This window comes from Scyliorhinus torazame, chromosome 4, assembly GCF_047496885.1.
Source record: "Scyliorhinus torazame isolate Kashiwa2021f chromosome 4, sScyTor2.1, whole genome shotgun sequence".
In the NCBI taxonomy this organism is placed as follows: domain Eukaryota; kingdom Metazoa; phylum Chordata; class Chondrichthyes; order Carcharhiniformes; family Scyliorhinidae; genus Scyliorhinus; species Scyliorhinus torazame.
In genome coordinates this window covers 206,990,271-207,013,937 of record NC_092710.1, presented here as the reverse complement: position 1 = coordinate 207,013,937, position 23,667 = coordinate 206,990,271, and the positions used below count along the sequence as shown (strand labels likewise).

The following is a 23,667-nucleotide window of genomic DNA, read 5'->3' as shown; positions in this document are numbered from 1 at the left end:
TTCTGATCCAAACTGCTAAATCACCCTGAATCCCATGCCTCCGTATTTTCTGCAGTAGCCTACCGTGGGGATTCTTATCAAATGCTTTACTGAAATCCATATACACCACATCAACTGCTTTGCCCTCATCCACCTGTTTGGTCGCCTTCTCAAAGAACTCAATAAGGTTTGTGAGGCACGACCTACCCTTCACAAAACCGTGTTGACTATCTCTAATCAAATTATTCCTTTCCAGATGATTATACATCCTATCTCTTATAAATCTTTCCAAGATTTTGCCCACAACAGAAGTATGGCTCACTGGCCTATAGTTACCGGGATTGTCTCTACTTCCCTTCTTGAACAAGGGGACAACATTTTCTATCTTCCAGTCTTCTGGCACTATTCCTGTAGACAAAAATGAATTAAAGATCAAAGCCAAAGGCTCAGCAATCTCCTCCCTAGCATCCCAGAGAATCCTAGGATAAATCCCATCCGGCCCAGGGGACTCAAGATCCTCAAGCCCTTCTAGTCTAGTAGCCTGAATCTCAGTATTCTTCTCGACAACATTGTCTTTTTTCTGTGTGAATACTGACGAAAAATAATCATTTAGCACCTCTCCTATCTCCTCGGACTCCAAGCACAACTTCCCACTACTGTCCTTGACTGGCCGTACTCTTACCCTAGTCATTCATTTATTCCTGACATATCTATAGAAAGCTTTAGGGTTATCCTTGATCCTACCTGCCAAAGACTTCTCATGTCCTCCCCTGGCTCTTCTTAGCTCTCTCTTTAGTTCCTTCCTAGCTAACTTGTAACTCGAGCGCCCTAACTGAACCTTCATGTCTCATCTTTACATAAGCCTCCTTCTTCCTCTTGACAAGTGTTTCGACTACTTTAGTAAACCACGGTTCCCTTGCTCGACCACTTCCTCCCTGCCTGACAGATAAATACTTACCAAGGACACGCAGTAGCTGTTCCTTGAACAAGCTCCACATTTCCATTGTGCCCATCCCCTGCAGTTTTCCTCTCCATCCGATGCATCCTAAGTCTTGCCTCATCGCATCATAACTGCCTTTCCCCCAGATATAACTCTTGCCCTGCTGTATATACCTATCCCTTTCCATCACTAAAGTAAACATAATCGAATTGTGGTCACTATCACCAAAGTGCTCACCTACTTCCAAATCTAACACCTGTCCTGGTTCATTACCCAGTGCCAAATCCAATATGGCCTCGCCTCTCGTTGGCCTATCTACATAATGTGTTAGGAAACCCTCCTGCACATATTGGACAAAAACGGACCCATCTAAAGTACCCGAACTATAGCGTTTCCAGTCAATATTTGGAAAGTTAAAGTCCCCCATAACAACTACCCTGTTGCTTTCGCTCCTATCCAGAATCATCTTTGCAATCCTTTCCTCTACATCTCTGGAACTTTTCGGGAGTCTATAGAAAACCCCTAACAGGGTGACCTCTCCTTTCCTGTTTCTAACCTCAGCTCATACTACCTCAGTAGACGAGTCCTCATCAAACGTCCTTTCTGCCACCGTAATTCTGTCCTTGACTAACAATGCCACCCCTCCCCCTCTTTTACCAACTTCCCTGAGCTTACTGAAATATCTAAACCCCGGCACCTGCAACAACCATTCCTGTCCCTGCTCTATCCATGTCTCCGAAATGACCACAACATCAAAGTCCCAGGTACCAACCCATGCCGCAAGTTCACCCACCTTATTCCGGATGCTCCTGGCATTGAAGAAGACACACTTTAAACCACCTTCCTGCCTGCCGGTACACTCCTGCAACTTTGAAACCTTACTCATGACCTCACTACTCTCAACCCCCTGTATACTGGAGCTACAATTCAGGTTCCCAAGCCCCTGCTGAACTAGTTTAAACCCCCCCCGAAGAGCATTAGCAAATTTCCCCCCCAGGATATTGGTACCCCTCTGATCCAGGTGTAGACCATCCCGTTTGTAGAGGTCCCACCGATCCCAGAATGAGCCCCAATTATCCAGAAATCTGAAACCCTCCCTCCTGCACCATCCCTGTAGCCACATGTTCAACTCCTCTCTCTCCCTATTCCTCGTCTGGCTATCACGTGGCACATGTAACAACCCAGAGATAATAACTCTGTTTGTCCTAGATCTAAGTTTCCACCCTAGCTCCCTGAATTCCTGCCTTACATCCCTATCCCTTTTCCTACCTATGTCGTTGGTACCTATGTGGACCACAACTTGGGGCTGCTCCCCCTCCCCCTTAAGGATCCCGAAAACACGATCCGAGACATCATGCACCCTGGCACCTGGGAGGCAACACATCAACCGCGAGTCTCTCTCATTCCCACAAAATCTCCTATCTGCCCCCCTAACTATGGAGTCACCACATCCTGGTAAATCTCTCTGCACACTCTCCAAAGCATCCACATCCTTCCTATAATGAGGTGACAAGAACTGGACACAATATTCCAAGTGTGGTCTAACCAGGGTTTTATAAAGCTGCAGCAAAACCTCGCGGCTCTTAAACTCAATCTCCCTGTTAATGAAAACCAACACACCATCCGCCTTCTTAGCAACCCTATCAACTTTGAGGGATCTATGTACTGGACCACAAGATCCCTCTGTTCCTCCACAATTCAAAGAATCCTGCCTTTTACCCTGTATTCAGCATTCAAATTTGACCTTCCAAAATGAATCACTTCACATTTATCTAGGTTGAACTCCATCTGCCGCATCTCAGCCCAGCTCTGCATCCTGTCAATGTCCTGTTGTAACCTGCAACAGTCCTCGACACTATCTACAACTTCACCAACCTTCGTGTCATTGACAAACTTACTAACCTACCCTTCCAATTCCTCATCCAAGTCATTTATAAAGTCCACAAAGAGCAGAGGTCCCAGAACAGATCCCTGCGGGACACCACTGGTCACCGATCTCCAGGCGGAATACTTTCCATCCACTACCACTCGCTGTCTTCTTTCGGCCAGTTCTGTATCCAGACAGCCAAATCCCCCTGTATCCCATGCCCCCTGACTTTCTGAATGAGCTTACCATGGGGAACCTTATCAAATGCCAAACTGAAATCCATATACACCACATCCATCTTCATCAATGTGTCTCGTCACATCCTCAAAGAATTCAACGCGGCTTGTGAGGCATAACCTGCCCCTCACAAACCCATGCTGACTATCTTTAATCAAACCCCCTATGTTTTCCTAAAAAAATCATAAATCCTATCTCTCAGAATCCTTTCCAGTATTTTGCTCACCACAGACGTAAGAGTAGAAAGAGTGGGAGTGCCTTGCATATGTGACCATTCCCCATATTCCCTCTTATTTCCCCCTGCACTTCCCTGATAGCCGGAGAACACTTTGCTGCACTTCAATGAGGCCCGGAATGGCTAAAGCAAGGCATCTCTCCACCTGTTTTGACTGAAAGACTAATTTTGCATGTCACTGGTGAGAGAAATCATGCACTTGCTTGCCTGCCATGCCTGATGGTACATGAGGTCGGACACTCCTTGCATGGAAGTGGACATTAACAAAAATGTATGGTGCATCATGATAGACATGGTAGACGGGCTCCTCCAATCTATCTTCAGTCATGCACAGAGTCTCTTCAAATGCTGAAGATCCTCACCTCAAATATAAGAACAAAGATCTGGCAGAATGTGAATTCAATCTCCTGCCTTGGTAACGTCAGAAAAACTGAAGAGGCTAATACTGCCTTGGAACTTCATAGGATGAATGAGGGATTGGTTGATTACAGAGACATTACGTTGTTTAGTGCTTATAAAATAATGCCTTCCCATTGCAACAAACTAAGAATTATGTTGCAGAAAAGTACGCTTATCACCATTGTGGGCCAATTCCTAACTTGTTTTGTAAACGCTTTTGCCATCAGCATATGTGTTATTGCGTTACTGTAAACAAATCTTACTACTATCGTCAGCCTGCACTTGGTCCGCAGTACTTACTGCATTTCAGACCAGACATCAGAACACAGTGAGTCTCCAGCATTGAAAAATATCTACGGTAATAAATCAGTTGCACCCACGGAGAATGTTTGTCTGATGTTTTGTAAGTGCAGCAATTGTGTACACCAAAGAATCCAGTGCTGGGAGGTTCAGAATATATCTGCAGTATTCGCAGTTTGGATGGCCCACTGAGAATGCAGATGAACATAACAGAAAGCTGATGCTGCAGGGCATCGTAGCAGAAAACATTCTGTATCCATGGAAACAGTGGTTTATCTAAGCTTTCATGTTTTTTGTTTGAAATCTGAAGACCCTTTCAGTGCAGCTACTAAAACAACTAGTATAATGTGACATTCTGCGAGATTCACTGTCGGTGGGAACCGCCACTTCGACGGAAGCGCACCCGCTCCAGCGAGCAATTCACCTGCTTTGGAATATTTGCCAGATAGAGAATTTCCCAAATCAGCAATATTTGTGCCATAACATGCATTTTCAGTTGTGTGAAAATCAGGCAAGTGAAACACTGGCTACTCTCTATGAAGCCTATGCAGTTGCTGACTACCGGAGTTTCGAGGCAGCAGTGTGAGCAATTAGCAGAGTCTCAAAAAGAAAGGAAAAATACTTTAACAATGACATTGGTCAGTTGAGTAGATTCTCAGCACTTTTAATAGAACATTTCATGATTGAACTACTCCTTTATACTGAAAATTATTGCGAACAGACCAGCAACGGTCACATGGGAGGCCTACCAGTTTTAACCAGAGGGTGGGTTTTAATTATTTGCAAAGTGAATTTTGCAGAATTTATTTTCTGTTGATCTTTATCTCAAAAGATGTTTGAGTAAGTTCCTATTAATCAATATTATAAGGTAGAAAAAATAAAAGTCCAAGCCTGCAGAAAATATCTCAGCTTAGATTGCTTTTTCAATGCACTCAGAAGGGAATGAAATTCATCTTTGGAAAGGGAGCGGAACAGTGGTACTGGACCTGCTGTCCGTTCCACACCCAATTCCATTTTCCATTCATCCTTCTCCCCACGATCCAGCTGGGTGGGGCCACATTTGTTTCGTTCCATTCTTGCCATTCCAGTTGGAGCCAGAGAACAATGGCTTCTCTTCCCGTTCCTGCACTATCACCTCAGGTGTCCCCCTAGATTATATCCTCAGCAGCCCCCCCCCCCCCCCCCCCACCACACATTTTTTTTCTCATCTAGACTCTGCCACTTGGAGCCATCATCTGGAAAAGTATCTTCCACATATATGCTGATGTCACCCAGCTCTCACTCACCACCACCTTTCTTGATGCCTTCACTGTGATAAGTTGTCCGACTGCTTGTCTGATATCTAGTACTGGATAAGCAAAAAATGTATTCAACTAAACATTAAGCTCTGCTCCCTAGCCACCAGCTCCAACCCTCTCACTGGCAACTGTCTGAGACTGTGTCAGACTCTTCTCTACTTTGGTGTCTTATTTAACTCTGAGAACAATGTTTGTCCATACATCTAGGCCATCATTAAGGTCACCTAATTTCACCTCCGTAAGGCAATTCTTAAACCTAATTCTTTGATCAAACTTTTGGCCACTTGCCCTACATCTCTTTTGTAAATTTTGTTTTATAATGCTCCCCTTAAGTACCTTGGGACTTTTTATTACATTAATGGTGCTATGTACATACAAAATACAAGTTATTATCTTGTGCCTCCAAGCCAACAGTGGTGTTAGCTGACTTAGGGCAGTAGGCCTATTCACAGGAAGGAGATGGAACTGTATCTTAAAGTTCAACTCCCTCCTCATTAGAACCACACTCACTTACTGCTCAGCTCCCTCATTATTCCAATTTTAGGCCTAATACGCTCCTGAATTGCAAATCTGCTGCAACTTTGACTCTTGAGCTTTCTACACTGCTTCCAAATCAAATTTGTAAGTTTTAGGCACCACCTTAATTTCTCCTGAATTCAAACTGCAGATTTTTTCAGCCTCAGGCGGTCGCATTCTCCGTCCCTGAGACATAGGGCGGGTTTCTCCGTCCCGCCGTACCAGATATATGGTATGGCACGACCTCGGGGTTCTCCGTTTCTCCGACTGGTCAATGGGGTTTCCCATTGTGGGGCAGCCCACGCTGTCGGGAAACCCCCGGGCTTCCGGCAAAACGGAGAACCCCGACAGCGGAGAATTCAGCCCTAACTGTTGACGGCAGGGCAGAATTCGTGGTGTTCTGCGACAACAAAACTGGCGCTGCACCTGGACCGATTCAGCAACCTTTGAGGGGCAAGCACGGGGTCATGTGGAACACGATCGATTCCCATGGAAAGTGGTGTCGGATTTGCCGGGATCGGGATTTTCACCCGAGAGGCTGACAAGCTGCAGCCGCATATTAGCATTCCACTCCCCACACACACTCATCCCAGCCAACAAGATGGCACTAGTTGCGCTGGAGTGCGCCGACCCCGTTGATGGGTCAGCTGGGGCTAGAGGGTACCTAGGACGGGTGGCCTGGGGGGAGCACCCATACGACCCGTGTCACTGGGTTTACAGTGGACAGACAGCAGCTTGCGCAGCCGCTGGCTGCCTAGCAGGCTGCGGCACTGGTGTTCCATGCCTGTCCGGCCAACTCCACTCCCACCTCCTGGCCTCCCCTCACTACTCCCCCAGGCCCTGGCAGAAGCCCCCGGCGAGCGGCACATCTGTCAGCCCACTTTGGCAATGTTGGGCACTTTCCGTCCCCCCTCTCTCCCCCTTATCAGCCATGGCGATTTTTGAAAGTATAAGTGAACCTTGCCGTTGGGAATTCTCCCCACCGGTGGACACGGAGGATCACGGAGGGACCAGGGAATACCGGGTCAGGCCACTAATGATATGCAAATGGCATTTACTGTACGTGTGGAGTGGAGCACATTGACGGCGCTATCGAGGCACCGGAGAATTGCGATTTGGTGTGAACCCGGTGCCGGCCACGATGTCAGCCTCAAAACCGACATCTTTATGGAAAAATGTAGGAGCAATCGGGTGGTCGTAATGGGCGATTTTAACTTCCTCAGCATTGAATAGGACTCATGTAGTGTTGGAGGCGTAGATGGAGCAGAATTTGTAAGGAGCATCCAGGAGAGTTGTTTAGAACAGTATGTAAATAGTCCAACTCGGGAAGGGGCCATACTGGACCTGGTATTGGGGAATGATCCCGGCCAGGTGGTTGAAATTTCAGTCGGTGATTACTTTGGGAATAGCGATCACAATTCCGTAAGTTTTAGAATACTCATGGGCAAAGACGAGAGTGGTCCTAAAGAAAGAGTGCTAAATTGGGGAAAGGCCAAGTATAACAAAATTCGGCAGGAGCTAGGGAATGTGGATTGGGAGCAGCTCTTTAAGGGTAAATCCACATTTGAAATGTGGGAGTGTTTTAAGGAAAGGTTGATTAGAGTGCAGGACAGACATGTCCCTGTGAAAATGAGGGATAGAAATGGCAAGATTAGGGAACCATGGATGACGGGTGGAATTGTGAGACTAGCTAAGATGAAAAAGGACGCATACATAAGATCTAGGCAACTTAAATCTGATGAAGCTTTGGAGGAATATCGGGAAAGTAGGACAAATCTCAAACGTGCAATAAAGAGGGCTAAAAGGGGTCATGAAATATCTTTGGCTAACAGGGTTAAGGAAAATCCCAAAGCCTTTTATTCGTATATAAGGAGCAAGAGGGTAACTAGAGAAAGGATTGGCCCACTCAAAGACAAAAGAAGGAATTTATGCGTGGAGTCAGAGGAAATGGGTGAGATTCTTAACGAGTACGTTGCATCGGTATTCACCAAGGAGAGGGACATGACGGATGTTGAGGCTAAGGATGGATGTTTAAATACTCAAGGTCAAGTCGACATACGGAAGGGGGAAGTTTTGGGTATTCTAAAAGGCATTAAGATGGACAAGTCCCCAGGTCCGGATGGGATCTATCCCAGGTTACTGAGGGAAGCGAGGGAAGAAATAGCTGGGGCCTTAACAGATATCTTTGCAGCATCCTTGAGCACGGGTGAGGTCCCGGAGGACTGGAGAATTGCTAATGTTGTCCTTTTGTTTAAGAAGGGTAGCAGGGATAATCCAGGGAATTATAGACCTGTGAGTTTGACGTCAGTGGTAGGCAAACTGTTGGAGAGATACTGAGGGATAGGCTATATTCACATTTGGAAGAAAATAGACTTATCAGTGATAGGCAGCGTGGTTTTGTGCAGGGAAGGTCATGTCTTACAAACCTAATAGAATTCTTTGAGGAAGGGACAACTTTAATTGATGAGGGAAGGGCTGTAGATGTCATATAAAGTTTCCCATGGCAGGTTGATGGAAAAAGTGAAGTCGTATGGGGTTCAGGGTGTACTAGCTAGATGGATAAAGAACTGGCTGGGCAACAGGAGACAGAGAGTAGTGGTGGAAGGGAGTGTCTCAAAAGGGAGAAAGGTGACTAGTGGTGTTCCACAGGGATCCGTGTTCGGACCACTGTTGTTTGTGATATACATAAATGATCTGGACGAAGGTATAGGTGGCCTGATTAGCAAGTTTGCAGATGATACTAAGATTGGTGGAGTTGCAGATAGCGAGGAGGACTGTGAGAGAATACAGCAAAATATAAATAGATTGGAGAGTTGGGCAGAGAAATGGCAGATGGAGTTCAATCCAGGCAAATGCGAGGTGATGCATTTTGGAAGATCTAATTCAAGAGCGGACTATACGGTCAATGGAAGAGTCCTGGGGAAAATTGATGTACAGAGAGATCTGGGAGTTCAGGTCCATTGTATCCTGAAGGTGGCAATGCAGGTCGATAGAGTGGTCAAGAAGGCATACAGCATGCTTGCCTTCATCGGACGGGGTATTGAGTACAAGAGTCGGCAGGTCATGTTACAGTTGTATAGGACTTTGGTTAGGCCACATTTGGAATACTGCGTGCAGTTCTGGTCGCCACATTACCAGAAGGATGTGGATGCTTTAGAGAGGATGCAGAGGAGGTTCACCAGGATGTTGCCTGGTATGGAGGGTGCTAGCTATGAAGAAAGGTTGAGTAGATTAGGATTGTTTTCGTTGGAAAGGCGGAGGTTGAGGGGGTCCTGATTGAGGTCTACAAAATTATGAGAGGTATGGACAGGGTGGATAGCAACAAGCTTTTTCCAAGAGTGGGGGTGTCAATTACAAGGGGTCATGATTTCAAGATGAGAGGGGGAAAGTTTAAGGGAGATGTGCGTGGAAAGTTTTTTACGCAGAGGATGGTGGGTGCCTGGAACCCTTTGCCAGCGGAGGTGGTAGAGGCGGGCACAATAGCATTATTTAAGATGCATCTAGACAGATATATGAACGGGCGGGGAACAGAGGGAAGTAGACCCTTGGAAAATAGGTGACAGGTTTCGATGAAGGATCTGGATCGGCGCAGGCTGGGAGGGCCAAAGGGCCTGTTCCTGTGCTGTAACTTTCTTTGTTCTTTGTTCAATAGTGTTTCGCAATTCCGGCGTTGGCTGACGGAGAATCCCACCCAGGGTCTTTCTATCCTCATTTCAGACTTCTGCTCCAACCAAGACCAATGCATCTATTCACACATTCTTGGTGTAGTTCCACACAGTGGTTACCAGGTGAATACTGGTCTGGATCTACCATAGCAGCAGAAAGCGAATCCAGCCCGTGGGTGAGTCTCATCCTTGAACTAAAATTGTACTCCATTCCATGGGCAGCACGGTAGCACAGTGGTTAGCACAGTTACTTCACAGCTCCAGGGTCCCAGGTTCGATTCCCGGCTTGGGTCACTGTCTGTGTGGAGTCTGCATGTTCTCCCCGAGTCTGCGTGGATTTCCGCCGGATGCTCCGGTTTCCTCCCACAGTCCAAAGATGTGCAGGTTAGGTGGATTGGCCATGATAAATTGCCCTTAGTGTCCATAACGTTTGGGTGGGGTTTATGGTGATAGTGTGGAAGCATGGGCTTAAGAGGGGTGCTCTTTCCGAGGGCCAGTGCAGACTTGATGGGCCGAATGGCCTTCTGCACTGTAAATGATTCTATGATGATTCCCACCCATCCCATGCTGTTGTGACGATTGTTTCCCCAGCTCAGGCCCCGGGGCACCATTCCATTGCAGTCTGTATTTTCTCAGTTGTCGGTGTATTTTGTAGAGTTTCACAGATCCTTTCCCACGCAGATCAAATCCCACCACTGATCTGATACTGGCTTTTACACTGTCCTGACCTTTGTAAAGACAAACAAGAATATTTAAGGGGTGATTCCATGAAGCCTGAACCGCATCAAGTCCTCCTCATCCAGCATTTGTTCCTGTGCTCACTGATATACATTGGCTCCTGGTCTGTAAACACCTCAGATTTAAAATTCTCGTCCTTGTTCAAATCCTCCATGGTTTTGACCATACCTGGCTCTGTAGGCTCTTCCAACATTAAAAGCCTTTGAGAATGCTGTGGTCCTGAGAGAGAATCCCGTTTCCTTTACCTCACCACTGCTGGATGCGCCTTTAGCCATTTAGGCCCAAACCTTGGACATTCCATCCTGAAACTACTTTTCCTGCTTTAACAATAACAACAACTTGCATTTGTGTAACACCTTCAAATCAGTAAAGTACCAAGATGCTTCACACGCCTTCATAAAGCAAAATTAGACACAGAGTCAAATTAGGTGATATTTGGGCAAATGATCAAAAGCTTGGTCAGCAAGGTAGAGTCTAGGGAGCTTCTTAAGAAAGGAAAGAGATAGTGGAAAGGCAGAGCAGTTTAGTAAGAGAATTCCAGAGCTGAAGGCATGGCCGCCAGTGGTGAAGCAATTAAAATTGGGAATGTTCAAGAAGTGATATTTGGTGAAATCTTGGAGGGTTATCTTAACAGATATCTTGGAGGGTTTTAGTGTAACATATCACAAAGAGAAAGACCCCGGCTGTGATAATCTGTGTGAGGCATGGGATACCCCAACCTATCTCACTCCAGACACTTGACCAATTCTGGCCGACAATGCAGACTCATGCTTATTAATCAAGTCAGAATTTACTTTTTTAAAAAAGTTAATTCTTACAATAGCAATGAATATACAGTGAGACTCAGCTCTGGCAGTTCTTGCTTCTGTGTTCTTTGGGGCACTGCCTTCTCTTTGTTTCTTCTTGTGCCCTGTGGACCTTAATTGGTTGTCCTCTAGATGTGTGCCAATGGATATCTTTTAGCTTCTTTCTTTTATTGGCATCGAGGGTCTCTTACCATGCCATATTAGGCCATAAATTATCTAGCCAATACAATTGGACTGCCATAGCCCCAATACGTAGACCCTTGCAGGTGAGGGGGTTTTCCAGGGGACCTCGTAAAGGTTGGGGGATTTGCGGCGGTCAAAAAAGTGGGATGGGGGCCTGAAAGGAGAGGATGCAGTGGTGGGGGAGGTGGAGAGAGATCGGGTTTCTAGACAAAATGGCGCCCAAAGCTGGCCGGTAGGAAATCTCTCTTAAGCATGGCCTGCCTGGGTGCCCTGTCCCCGACCACTCTGGGTGCTCCAATGGCCACCAAGACCCCAGAGTGGCCATCACGCCTGGTCTTTGCTTGTGGAGACCAGTACTAAGCGGTGCCCGGTTGACGCCTCGCCTGTGCGGCCGTGGGCCCGCTGGAACAGGGGTGTATATTTAGATAAGCCTAAAGGATCATTTAAATATGATTACCTGAATCATGCCCAGCGAGGCGCCATGAGTCGGGTGACTTGTACATGGTTGGACGTCTAGCGCGAAGCCCATTTTGGGCCTCTCCCATGATGCTCCTGGTGCAGCTGGCTATGCAATGGATGCAACGGGCTGGAAAAACTACGCCTAGAGTGTATATATATAGCATTGGGAAAAAAATCATAGTAAAGCAAGCATTAACATAAACAGACTTCAATATGTTGGTGCACATGGCATATTTGGGGCAGCACGGTAGCATTGTGGATAGCACAATTGCTTCACAGCTCCAGGGTCCCAGGTTCGATTCCGGCTTGGGTCACTGTCTGTGCGGAGTCTGCACATCCTCCCCGTGTGTGCGTGGGTTTCCTCCGGGTGCTCCGGTTTCCTCCCACAGACCAAAGATGTGCAGGTTAGGTGGATTGGCCATGATAAATTGCCCTTAGTATCCAAAATTGCCCTTAGTGTTGGGTGGGGTTATGGGGATAGGGGGGAGGTGTTGACCTTGGGTAGGGTGCTCTTTCCAAGAGTCGGTGCAGACTCGATGGGCTGAATGGCCTCCTTCTGCACTGTAAATTCTATGAATCATTTGTTTTATTTAACTGTTCTATCTTTCAGAAGCAGAAAATACATTATGATCTGTGTGCCTGCAATGACCTGTATTGAGTTTGTGGGCCTCCTTACATCTACATTCATAACTTCCCCTTTTTCAGTGTGGCTAGCTTCACACACATGCACAGTCCAACATTGAAAAGTTGACATTTTTAACAAAGCACACCAACCTTGACATTAATGTTCCTCTTCAGAAACTGTGCTGAATTATTATTATAGCAACCCATAAAGATCTTCCAAACACAAACAGTAGGGCTGGAGAAGATTACAGAGATAGGGGTGTAACTATAGCATGATTTGGAAAGGATGACAATTTTAAAAACCAAGGTGTATGCCAGCGAGTACAGGAACGATAGGTGAAAGCGATTTGCTGCGAGTGAAGACATGGGCAACACATTTCGATGATCTCAAGCTTACAGAAGGTAGAAAATGGGTGTTTGCTAGGAGTGCAGTGGAATAGCTGAGTCTATAAGTAACAAAGGCATGTACGAGAGTTTCAGCAGCAGTGAGCCATGATGTAATATTATGCAAGTGGGAATAGGCCGTCTTCGTGATGACACGGATATGTGATCAGAAATTCACTGCTAAGTCAAATAAGACACCAAGATTGTGACTGATCTGGTTCAGCTTCAGGAAATCTCTGGAACGGATTTGTAATTGAGGCTGAAGGCGATAGCTTTGGTTTTCCCAATATTAAATTAGAATAAGTTTTTGTTCATCCATTACTAGATGTCAGACAAGTTGACTGACAATTTAGAAACAGCGAGAGGTTGGGAAAGATGGTGGTCAGTGGAGCTGGGTGTACTTGTGGACTGTCATGCTATGTTTTTCCAATAATGCCACTGATGGGTAGCATGTAAAGGGAAATGGCGGGCTGGGGGAGCCATTAGGCTAATTTGAATATGCGCCGCCATTGTGACGTCACATTCACCCGGGCACCCTTGAGTCACCAGCCACACCGGAGAGGCCTCAACTGGGCACCAATTACTTATCTCTATAAGCAAAGACCAGTTGTGATGGCCGTTCAAGGATCTCGGAGCCCATTGGAGCCCCAGGGTGGTCAGGGAAGAGTAGGGCAATTTCCTGACACTCCCTCTGACACCCAGGCACTGGTTGGCACTGCCAGTGTGCCATAGGTACTGCACAGGCACCAGTCTGGCAAACCGAAGGTGCCCGGGTGTAAGGTTGGTACTGCCAAGGGTCGGGGCCTATGGGGGGGGGCATGCCTATACGAGGGGAGGGTGTAGGGTATGAAGGGTGGGGAGGTGAAGAGTGGGTGTATGAAGGGGCCTCATAACGGTTCGAGGGGTGAAGGGGGGACCTGATATTTTTTTTATTCATTTACGGGATGTGGGCGCGCTGGTTAGGCCAGCATTTATTGCCCATCCCTACCTACCCTTCAGAAGGTGGTGGTGAGTTGCCTTCTTGAACCATTGCAGACCCTGAGGTGTAGGTACAGCCACTATACTGTTAGAGAGTTCCAGGATGTTGCCCCAGTGACAGTGAAGGAGGTGTGATATATTTCCATGTCAGGGTGGTGTGACTTGGAGGAACTCTCCAGGTGATGGGGTTCCCAGACATCTGCTGCTCTTGTCCTTCTAGATGGTGTAGAAGATTTTAGTTTAGTCGGGCAGCATGGTCGGCGCAGGCTTGGATGGCCGAAGGGCCTGTTCCTGTGCTGTACTTTTCTTTGATGTGGAGATGCCGGCGTTGGACTGGGGTGAGCACAGTAAGAAGTCTTACAACACCAAGTTGAAGTCCAACAGGTTTGTTTCAAACACTAGCTTTCGGAGCACTGCTCCTTCCTCAGGTGAATCTGAATTTCTCACCTGAGGAAGGAGCAGTGCTCCGAAAGCTAGTGTTTGAAACAAACCTGTTGGACTTTAACCTGGTGTTGTAAGACTTCTTACTGTACTTTTCTTTGTTCTTTGGTAGTGGGCGTGGGGTTGGAAGATGTTGTCTAAGGAACATTGGTGAGTTACTGCAGTGCATCCTGCAGATAGTGCACATGGCTGCCACTGTTCATAGATGGTGGAGGGTTTGAATGCTTGTGGAAGGAGGAACAATCAAGTGGGCTGCTTTGTCCTGATGGTGTCAAGCATCTTGAGTGTTGTTGGAGCTGCACTCATCCTGCCAAGTGGAGAGTATTCCATTATACTCCTGACTTGTGCCTTGTAAGACCATGAGACATAGGAGCAGAGATAGGCCACTCGGCCCATCGAGTCTGCTCTGCCATTCAATCATGGCTGATATTTTTCTCATCCCCATTCTCCTGCCTTCTCCTCATAACCCGCTGATCCCTTTATTAATCAAGAACCTATCTATCTCTGTCTTAAAGACATTCAGTGTTTTGGCGTATCTGGTGGACAGGCTTTGGGGGGTCAGGAGGTGAGTTATTCGCCGTAGGATTCTGAATCTTTGACCTGCCCTGGTAGCCACAGGATTAATATATGGCTAGTTCAGTTCAGTTTCTGATCAATGGTAACCCCCCAGGATGTTGATTGTGAGGAATTCAGCGATGATAATGCCACTGAATGTCAACGGGCGGTGGTTAGATCCTCTCTTATAGGAGATGGTCATTGTCTGGTACTTGTGTGGTCCGAATGTAACTTGCCACGTGACAACCCAAGGCAGGATATTGTCCAGATCTTGCTGCATTTGGACATGGACAGCTTCATTATATGAGAAGCCAGATAATGGGGTGGGAGCCTGAAACGGGGGAGGGCCCTCATGGACTCCATAGCTGGGCGTCCTCACTTGGGGAGTGGGTGGCATTGCCTGTGGGTGGGGGTGGGGGTGGGGGGCAATTGGGGGGACCCTCAAGCTCACTTAGTTACAGTGCACCCTTTCAAAATGCCACCCAATCTCTGAGGAGCTGGTCTCGCCGGCAAGTTCACTGCTGAAACGATTTCTACGGGCGCGATCTTCCCAAAAAGGAACAAAGTCGCTGAGTCGCAGCGCCGAGAAAAACATGGCTATTCAACGCGACTCGCTTTGAAAAGGGGGCCTCAACGGGGAACGCGCGCCCGAGGCCGCACATAGCTCTGTTTTTTATCAGGGGGGCTCCGCTCACCAGAACTCTCCATTGTAGCAAGAGATCTCCGAGGCACCCAAAAGAATCCTCGACCTACCGCCCCAGCTCGAACACAACTCCCCTGGCACCCCACAACACCCACACCAGGCAACCCCGGCCTGATTGCTCTGGCGCAAAAAATGCCCGATTGGCAGCTTAGCAGTGCCAACCTGGCACCCTGACAATGCCCCTGGCAGGCTGGCACCCAGGTGGCACTCCCAGGGTACCCAGGTGGTGCTGGCAGGGGCACTGCCAGGGTGCCAGGTTGACAGTGCCAGGGTACCCAGGTGGCATTTTTTGCGTGCACATGATCGGGCCGGGGTTGCCTGGTGTGGGTGTTGCGGGGGAGCGGGCCGGAGGCCGGGCAACCCTCCCATGTTGCGTTCGGGCTGGGGGGTAGGTTGGGGATTCTTTTCAGGGCCTGAGAGATCGATGGCGCCCGATCTCTCGATACAATGGGGCGATGTGCGGTTTTATTCAAAGCGAGTCACGTTGAATAGCCATGTGTTTCTCGTCACTGCGAGTACTGGGAAACACCCAAAGGTGGACAGGGTAGGTGGATTAACCAGGCCAAATTATTCCTTAATTGGAAAAAAAAGAATTGGGTATTCTAAATTTGTATTACAAAATAATAATAATTAATTGAGGAAGAGGTCTTAAATATTGTACTGGTACACATTACACTTGTGCAGTAGCAACAAGCTAAATGCTGCCCTTAAGACTTTGTTTACAAGCACTTACTTTGCTACATTAGAAGGAGTCATGGAATTGGCATCTCGATTAAGTTTCCATTTCTAAGATTAAACAGTTCATCCTGCCTGGATAATAATTATATTGAGAAAGTTGCAGAGCCCACAGTTGTACTAAATTTATCTCCCTGTACATAAAGTGTCCTAAGACTTATCTGAGAAGTGCTAAGTGAATATAGTTTTAACCAAATCATACAAGATAATCCCCCTTCCCGTAGTGATGTTAGTAAAGGTGAGGGTTGAGTGGAACATACGAGAGTGGATTTTCCTGGGCATGTTGTTCTAGCATAATTTAGTTACTATGGAGGTGAAATTGGTCACAAGTGATTGTGAAAAATGGGTGATAACAAATTGACAGCACGTTTACACTCCCCACAGTTCTCTTTTCCTTCACTGATTGCTAATTTGTTATTACCCATTTTGCACGGCCGCCAAATACCATCATCATTCTCAGTGTTCCAGGCATACACATTGATAGAACTGCAGGCGCCCTCGAGGAAGCAGGTCGGATCGCTCCCGCCCGCGATGGACAAACTGACCTGTTAAACGGACATTTGTGGGACCTGCGACCTGGTAGGTTGAGGGGACGATAGGGAAGAGGCTCCCCCCCCCCCCCCCCGGGGTATGAGCAGCTGGACCAGGAGTGGTTGAGTGGAGCGGCAGGGCTCGAACGGGAGCAGCGGGGACCCCAGGCCGGGCGGCGAAACATGGCGGACGGCAGCGACCAGGGAGCGGAGGCTCACTGGCCAAGGGAGCAGCAGATGGAGTTTTTTAAGAACTGCTTCGCTGAATTGAAGAGGGACACGTTGGACCCGATGAGGGCGGTAATGGACCGAATTGTCGAGGCGCAGGCGGTCCAGGAGAAGGCGCTCAGGGAGGTCAAGGTGAAGATCTCCAGCCAGGCGGACACGGTAGCGGAGCTGGAGCACGAGGTGGAAGAGCTGAACGCCCGCCAGAGGAGGATGCAGGAGCAGCTTGAAGAGCTTGGGAACGGAGCCAGGAGGTGGAATTTGAGGATCGTTGGCCTCCCTGAGGGCTGCGAGGGGTAGGATGTGGGTGCATAGGTGAGGGGTATGCTTGAGGTGCTAATGGGACTGGAGGCCTTCCCTCGACCCCTGGAGTTGGATGGGGCGCATAGAGCCCCCGCAAGGAAGCCCAGGACGGGCGACCGACCGAGGGCCTTGGTGGTCCGCTTTCACCGGCTTGCTGACAGGGATCGTGTGCTGCGATGGACCAAGGCGGAGAGGAGCAACAGATGGGAGAATTGCGAGGTGCACATTTACCAGGACTTGGGAACGGAGCTGGCCAAGAGGCGTGCAGGATTCATTAAGGTAAAGGCAGCCCTCTACACAAAGGAGGTGAGGTTTGGAATGCTGTATCCTGCGAAGCTGTGGGTTACGTTTGAGGAACTCCACTACTACTTTGAGACACCGGAGCAGGTTTGGACTTTTATCAAAGAAAAGAAGATGGACTTGAACTAAAGGGCACTTAGTTTTTTCCGTGCAGTACAGTGGCGGCGGTCTGTTAACCTAACTTGCTCTGATTAGGAGTGATTTTTTTTTCTTGAAAGAAGAAGCTGGACTTGAACTAAGGGACTCTGGGCTCTCAGAGCGGCTGTTTGTTAGATTATCCTGTACTGTAATGTTATATCCAAGATTGTTTTCAGCTGGGACAGGGAGCGGGGGCTGGAGGGCGCACTGTGTGGGGTGTTTGTGGGAGATTGCATCCGGGGGGGGGTGGTGGTAGAGAGAGGAGCCCTGCAAAGGGGGTCCCGCGCTTGGTACCTGTTGGCGGGAGATCGGAGCCTCGGAGAGGGGGATGGGCTAGGGGCTGGTCAGGAGACATGGAAGGGCACGGGGAGATACAATCAGGTTGATGGGTCCTTGGTGTGTGAGGGGAGTGCCCAAGTGCTCGGGTAGGAGACAGACAGGTGCCAAGGGCAGGGGTCAGATTAGCTATCGTAGGTCAGGGGGCACCAGGGAGAGTAGGAGGAGGGGCGGGCTAGGGCCAGGCATGGGGCTGGCCTGGCAGGTCAGGCCTCGGGGGGTGGGGGAGGTTAGGGGGGGGCAGACGGGAAGGGGAGCAGAGGAGACTTAAGGGGCATGGGGGGGGGGGGGGGTGTCGAGGGATCCCCTGAGGGAGGTTAGGGGTTGGGGGGGGGGGCAGACGGGAAGGGGAGCAGAGGAGACTTAAGGGGCAAGGTGGGGGGGGGGGGGTGTCGAGGGATCCCCTGAGGGAGAGAGTCACTGCGAACTCTCAGGGAGCGGTGCAGGGAACCAATAGCAGCAGCATCCGAGGGGGGGGGAAGAGTTAGAGCCAGGTTAGTTTAGTTGAACACATGGGGCATGGCAAAGTTGATAGGGGAAATGTTTTGTTAACATGTTTATTCTTTCCCACTGTTTGTTTTCACTATGTTAAGGCCCTTTGCATAGGCCCTGTGATCTCTCTGGAAATGTTACAAATTTGTTTTAAAAAAATTAAAAAAAAAATTTTTTTTAATTAAAAAAATTGGCAGAACTGCAACGCCAATGCCTGCTCTTCATGGAGGCCCACTATTGCCATAGGCAAGCAAGAAAGGGGCAGTCTGAACAATTCCAGGCCTCAAGCATAGCAGTCACCCTGAAGAGACAACAGGGACAACAGAAGTCCCACGAATAACCTGAATGACTTTGAATTTCATTGTTTCTGGGAAGCAGGATTATTATTTAATCAGCTTCTGTTGAATTGTGGGAAGTGTTAAACCACTTTTGCATCCACAAGAAAGACACCCATCCCCTTCTCTCCTGCTCTGTCTTGCTCTCATTATCTCTCACCCTCTCTTTCCACCCCTCTGCCAAATATGGTCTCCTGATTAATGATGTAATCTGTCATTAATTTAAAACCATGTGAAATATGGCCTTGGCACTAGTCAGCCAAAATACACTCCGTCTGATATGATTTGATCACCAGATGCTTTCCTGGTGCAGAGTCTCCAGTCTGCCAGAATAGGAAGTTGGGAGAAAGGTTAGCAATGACTATTGGCTGCCAGCTACCAAAGATCAGCGTTACTGAATGTAGTTCTTTATTTAAACTCTTCCTCCAAAAAAAGAGGCTATTCTGTCGAGAGCAGTTGTGCTTCTGCGATGGTAAGACTGGTAGGTGATGTCTCAGGCGCAGTTCTACACCATTTTTTCTCAAAAAAGGAGATACAGGATAACTATCTTTTTTCCAAGACTTCTAACTGCACACTGCTTGTCAACATCTATGGTTTGCAAGTGCCTGTAACCAGAGGAGATGCTGCTGTTTAGGAGTAACTGTATCCAAAAGGCCTTCAGCCCTCTTCTACCGCTGGAAGAAAAAAGTGGCGTAACTTTTTGTTGGCTCCGTTTTTCTCCTGGTCACAGCAACTAGGGATTCATGAGTTAATCACTACTATGAATGGTTACACGTCAGGCTTGTCAGAGTGGGTGATGTTAGGCTATTTCTACCGTATTTGCATAGAATTGCCCTGCATGCACCTGATTCAGGTATACTCCATCTTGGGAAGAACACCCAAAAGTCCCTGTACAGTGCAAAAGGAGCAGGTAGCCAGTATTATAGCTTGGCATCTTTTTTTGCCCTTGTACTTTACACCCAGGTTAGTAGCAAGGCTGCCAAACACAGGAAAGTCAGTTCCATCATCTTCAAGCGAAGAATGATAATGGGAGAAACTTGGGAGGCGGGGGGCGAGAAATCTATGATTCTCTCAATTTCGTCTAATTCTGTATTCCACATTTGCCTACTCACTTTGCAGAATTCTGCTTTGAAGACTGGAAGTGAAGAGCTGTTGAGGTGTGAAGAGTTAATCCTTGGTGTTCTGCAATAACAATTCAAACAAAATTCCCAGCACTGACACTCAGTTTGATTTTTATTGTTTAAAAGAGAAAGTTACAGCGTATTTACTTGCTGTGTGCCACAATTTTAAATTAATCACTGAGAGATTGCATCATTAATAAGGAGACCATATTTGGCATGAGGGTGGGACCAGGGAGAGAGACAGAGAGCGAGTGAGAGAGAGAGGGGGGGAGAGAGAGAGAAGGAGGATGGCTGCTTTGCTGTCAATCTTAAAGCAATTACATGAGTAAGCTTGACAGGGAGGTGGAGCTCTTTGCAAGCCACTGCCTTGAGTTCCCCCCCTGTGAAAGTGAAGAAAAGCTTTTTTCCAAAGCTGTGCAGATCATTGATCAGTGGCTTGGAGTGGTTAAAGGGAACAACGTTGGAACCACAGGCTGCCATGGGCCAGCTGTGCTGCTTTCGATTCTGTTACGGTAAGACTGGTCATTTCAGATGCAGTTCTTCATTTTTTTTTTCTTTGTTCAAGTGAGTTTACAGAGACAGGATTGGTACAAATTCAGTTGCAAATTCAGTGAATGCTGTTGCTTGAAACACCCGGTGGATTAGAAAGGGGGCTGTTTTCTGTCAGAATTTTATTGTTAAAAAACACAGGTGATGAGATGAAAGCCAGCTGGGATTTTTTCCCACAAGCGTGTACTGGGGCACTCGTTGTCCACTTCTATGATTAAATATCAGGAACCGGAGTAGGTGCTGGTGTAAGGAGTAACATATTTAGTGAACAGCAAAGGAAAATTGATGCATTGTTGAAACATTGGCGCATTTCATTTGAAGAGGGAGTTATTTTTAGTTCTAAGGTGAAAACCTGCAGTACATTTTTTGGGGTGAGAAGGAAGAATTGATAATATGTCATGACAACCTCATAAAGTGGGGGTGCTGGACCTTTCTGTTTGTAAAGGAATTCAACCTATCTTCAAGTTGGGATGGCGATTTTGCTGGGAGGCATTTTTGGGGAAACCGGACAAATGTTCAGGATGAACAGGTATTGTTGAAAAAAATCAATGGGAAATAAGCTCCAAGGGGCAGTAGGAAATACAGCGAATCACTGACCTTTCGCTGTCAATTAATTTTTAAAAAGATAGCAATCTTCCAATAACTTCAATAGTCATGTGACCACGACTTTCCATTTGCTTTCAACAGAATGGACTGAATTTTCATTCTGGGGGCAGGAACCCAATGTCGAGCCCAGTCCCTTCTCCCGACCCCAAGCAGCATCATTTTAAAACAGCACTTTTTTATTAGCAATGTTCAAGGATGAGCTAAGTTTCTATGTGACTAGAGTTGGGAAAACAAGGGAAATTAATTTTATTGCCCTGCACACCAGCAGACATGGCCACCAATATTTTCAAAGGAACAGCCAATTAAAGGCAAGGAGTGGGCTCACTGTCCAGTGAGGGACGGTGGGCAGGCTCCTGAAGCTGGAAGGCCAATGGGATACCGTTTGCAGCACTCAGAGATCGGCAGCCCCACCAGGTGAGGTGGGAGCTGCCAATGTGAAGATAGAAGGAGAGAGCGAGAAGGCCAGGTAAGTTCTCTAAAACAGCTACAGATGCCTGACTGCACCTCCAGGGGACTACCAGCAGCAGCTGAAGCTGTGGCCCGCAGCTATTACATCTGTGGGTGGGAAGGTTCCTCCTGGATTAAAGTGCGCCTGTCCCTCACCCCTTCTCAACATCAGCCCACCACACTTCCCTGGAAGTGTTCCAGTCCGAATGTGGGTTGCCTACATGTTGACTGGAAATAAGTCCTTAATAGGCCTTTTAATTGTACGAATTTGAATTAAATTGGCTGCCCACTGCTTGCAGGCGGGAGGCCGTTTGTGACCCAAACTGACCTTTCTCCATATTGCTCAAGGTCAGGCTTTGTGACGCCACATTAATACCAAGGGCGCCAATATGGGGTTCCACCCTCGCCCATCCCAACCCCGAACCTTTTTGAAAATTCAACCCCATGTGTGTGACATGCATTTCCTACTGCACTAGACATAGAATGTTCACTGAGATAGTACAAGTTTAATTAATAAAGATCAGTCTTTCACGTGCAAACACAAAATACTGTGGATGCTGGAAATCTGAAATAAAAACACAAAACAGTTGTCCTGATGAAAGGTCACCACGATCTGAAATATTATCTCTGATTCAGCAGATGCTGCCTTAGCTGCTGAGTTTTCCCAGCATTTTTGTTTTTATTTAAATCTTTCATGTAATAAATAAGTAATAAAATCAAACAAAATAGCATTAAATATCACTGTTGAATTGGGACCATTCAATGAATTGAAGTTGTTCAATCCTTCGTAAGATGATTTTGCATTAATCAGTGCACAAGGCAATAAAACAAAGGCTATTTCTCCCAACCCTAGCCACATAGAAACATAGCTCATCCTGGAACATCATAAAGACAAAAGTGCTGTCTTAATTTGATTTTAAAGTTACCAGCTAATTAGTGAAGCAGTTTTATTTTTAAGTAACCTCTTCCAGGTGGTTCATTTTTTTCTCATAGTTGTCTGTAAATTCTTGAGTCAAGTAGTGACATAGGCACTGGTGAGTGACAAACCTTTCAGTAGACAAACCATAAATTGAAGCTGATACTTAAAAATCAGTGTATCTCTTACATCAGTCACAGCTGCGCATTTTATGCCAAGATCATACTCGGTGTCACATAACTTGCATATCAGGTTAAAAAAATCTGCTTGAAGCTGTGATCATAGATTGAAATAATTTTATCTATATTTTGTACCCATTGACTGTTGTGATTCATTGGTTTCTCTAAGGTTTAGGTAAGTGAAGCCTAATTGGTTATTGAAAATGAAATAAATCTTGCATTTACATTGCATCTATTAGGGTAGAAGCTCTGTTTGGGAAACTTTATGTGTGAACGCTTGACAAGATTGTGTTATTTTCCTTTGTGCTATTTTCACAAACAAACCAAATGGATTAATGCACATCTGAAAACAGCACGCACAAGATCATAGCTGAGGGGTTTTCATGTGAAGTTTGTCTACTGGAATTTCTGTTTGCTATGCTTCAGAAACATCTGAGATCTTGCTTGAAGTAAAGTAAAATGAGTGTCGTAATGTCAATGAAGCATTGATGAATGTTGAATAGCTGTTTTGTTAGCTTTTAAAAATCCAGGTTTTTAGTCTTGTATGTAAACATTGGACACAGTTGCGATGGAATGAGTTGGCAAAACAAACATAATAAAAATCTCTAAGGTTGTGACATCACAGCCACAACAACAGAACAACCCATCTGATGCTGAAGGTGCAACACATTCCTCCAAATTTGCCTTAATCTGACAAATGAGCTATCAATTTGTAGAAGTATTAATTTGAGGATATGCAAGGAGCTATATATACTATAGGTTCAAGCCCTATATCATCTAAGCTGGCACTCCAATGTTGTACCGTGGGACTGCTGCATAGTCAGAGGTACTGTCCTTTGCATAAGATGGAAAACTGAGGCCCAGTGTACTCATTCTCATATCTCACTCAGTTCAATTTTAAAAGCCCCATGGCATTATGCCAAGCAAAGCAAAATGCTATCCTGTTGTCCTGAGTAATATTCTTCTACAACCAACACCACAAAAATAATCATTTAATTGCTGTTTCTGGGGCACAAGTAGTGCAGAACATTTGTCTAGTGTTATCTGAATAGCAGACACAGGACTCAAACTTAATTTATTACATGAATAACTGATAGATTTCAACTCAACAGTGCATTAATAAAATTAAAATATTGTTTTATTTTCAA

At 46.7% G+C, this 23,667-nt stretch overlaps 1 protein-coding gene and 1 long non-coding RNA gene across 5 annotated transcripts in view; one reads left to right on the top strand and one right to left on the bottom strand.

The window, feature by feature from the left end:
• Positions 1-23,667, top strand: part of LOC140410715 (A-kinase anchor protein 7) — a 287,628-nt gene that overhangs the window by 162,820 nt on the left and 101,141 nt on the right. The window contains exon 8 of one of the 4 annotated variants that reach the window (XR_011940714.1): positions 9,424-9,612. The exons of the other annotated variants lie outside the window; for them this stretch is intronic. The gene's annotated coding sequence lies outside the window, so the exon portion shown is untranslated. The remainder of the gene's footprint in view (positions 1-9,423; positions 9,613-23,667) is intronic. 4 annotated transcript variants of the gene reach the window in all.
• The window catches only part of LOC140410716 (uncharacterized), a 132,984-nt gene that overhangs the window by 78,149 nt on the left and 31,168 nt on the right, over positions 1-23,667 (bottom strand). The window lies entirely within an intron of this gene.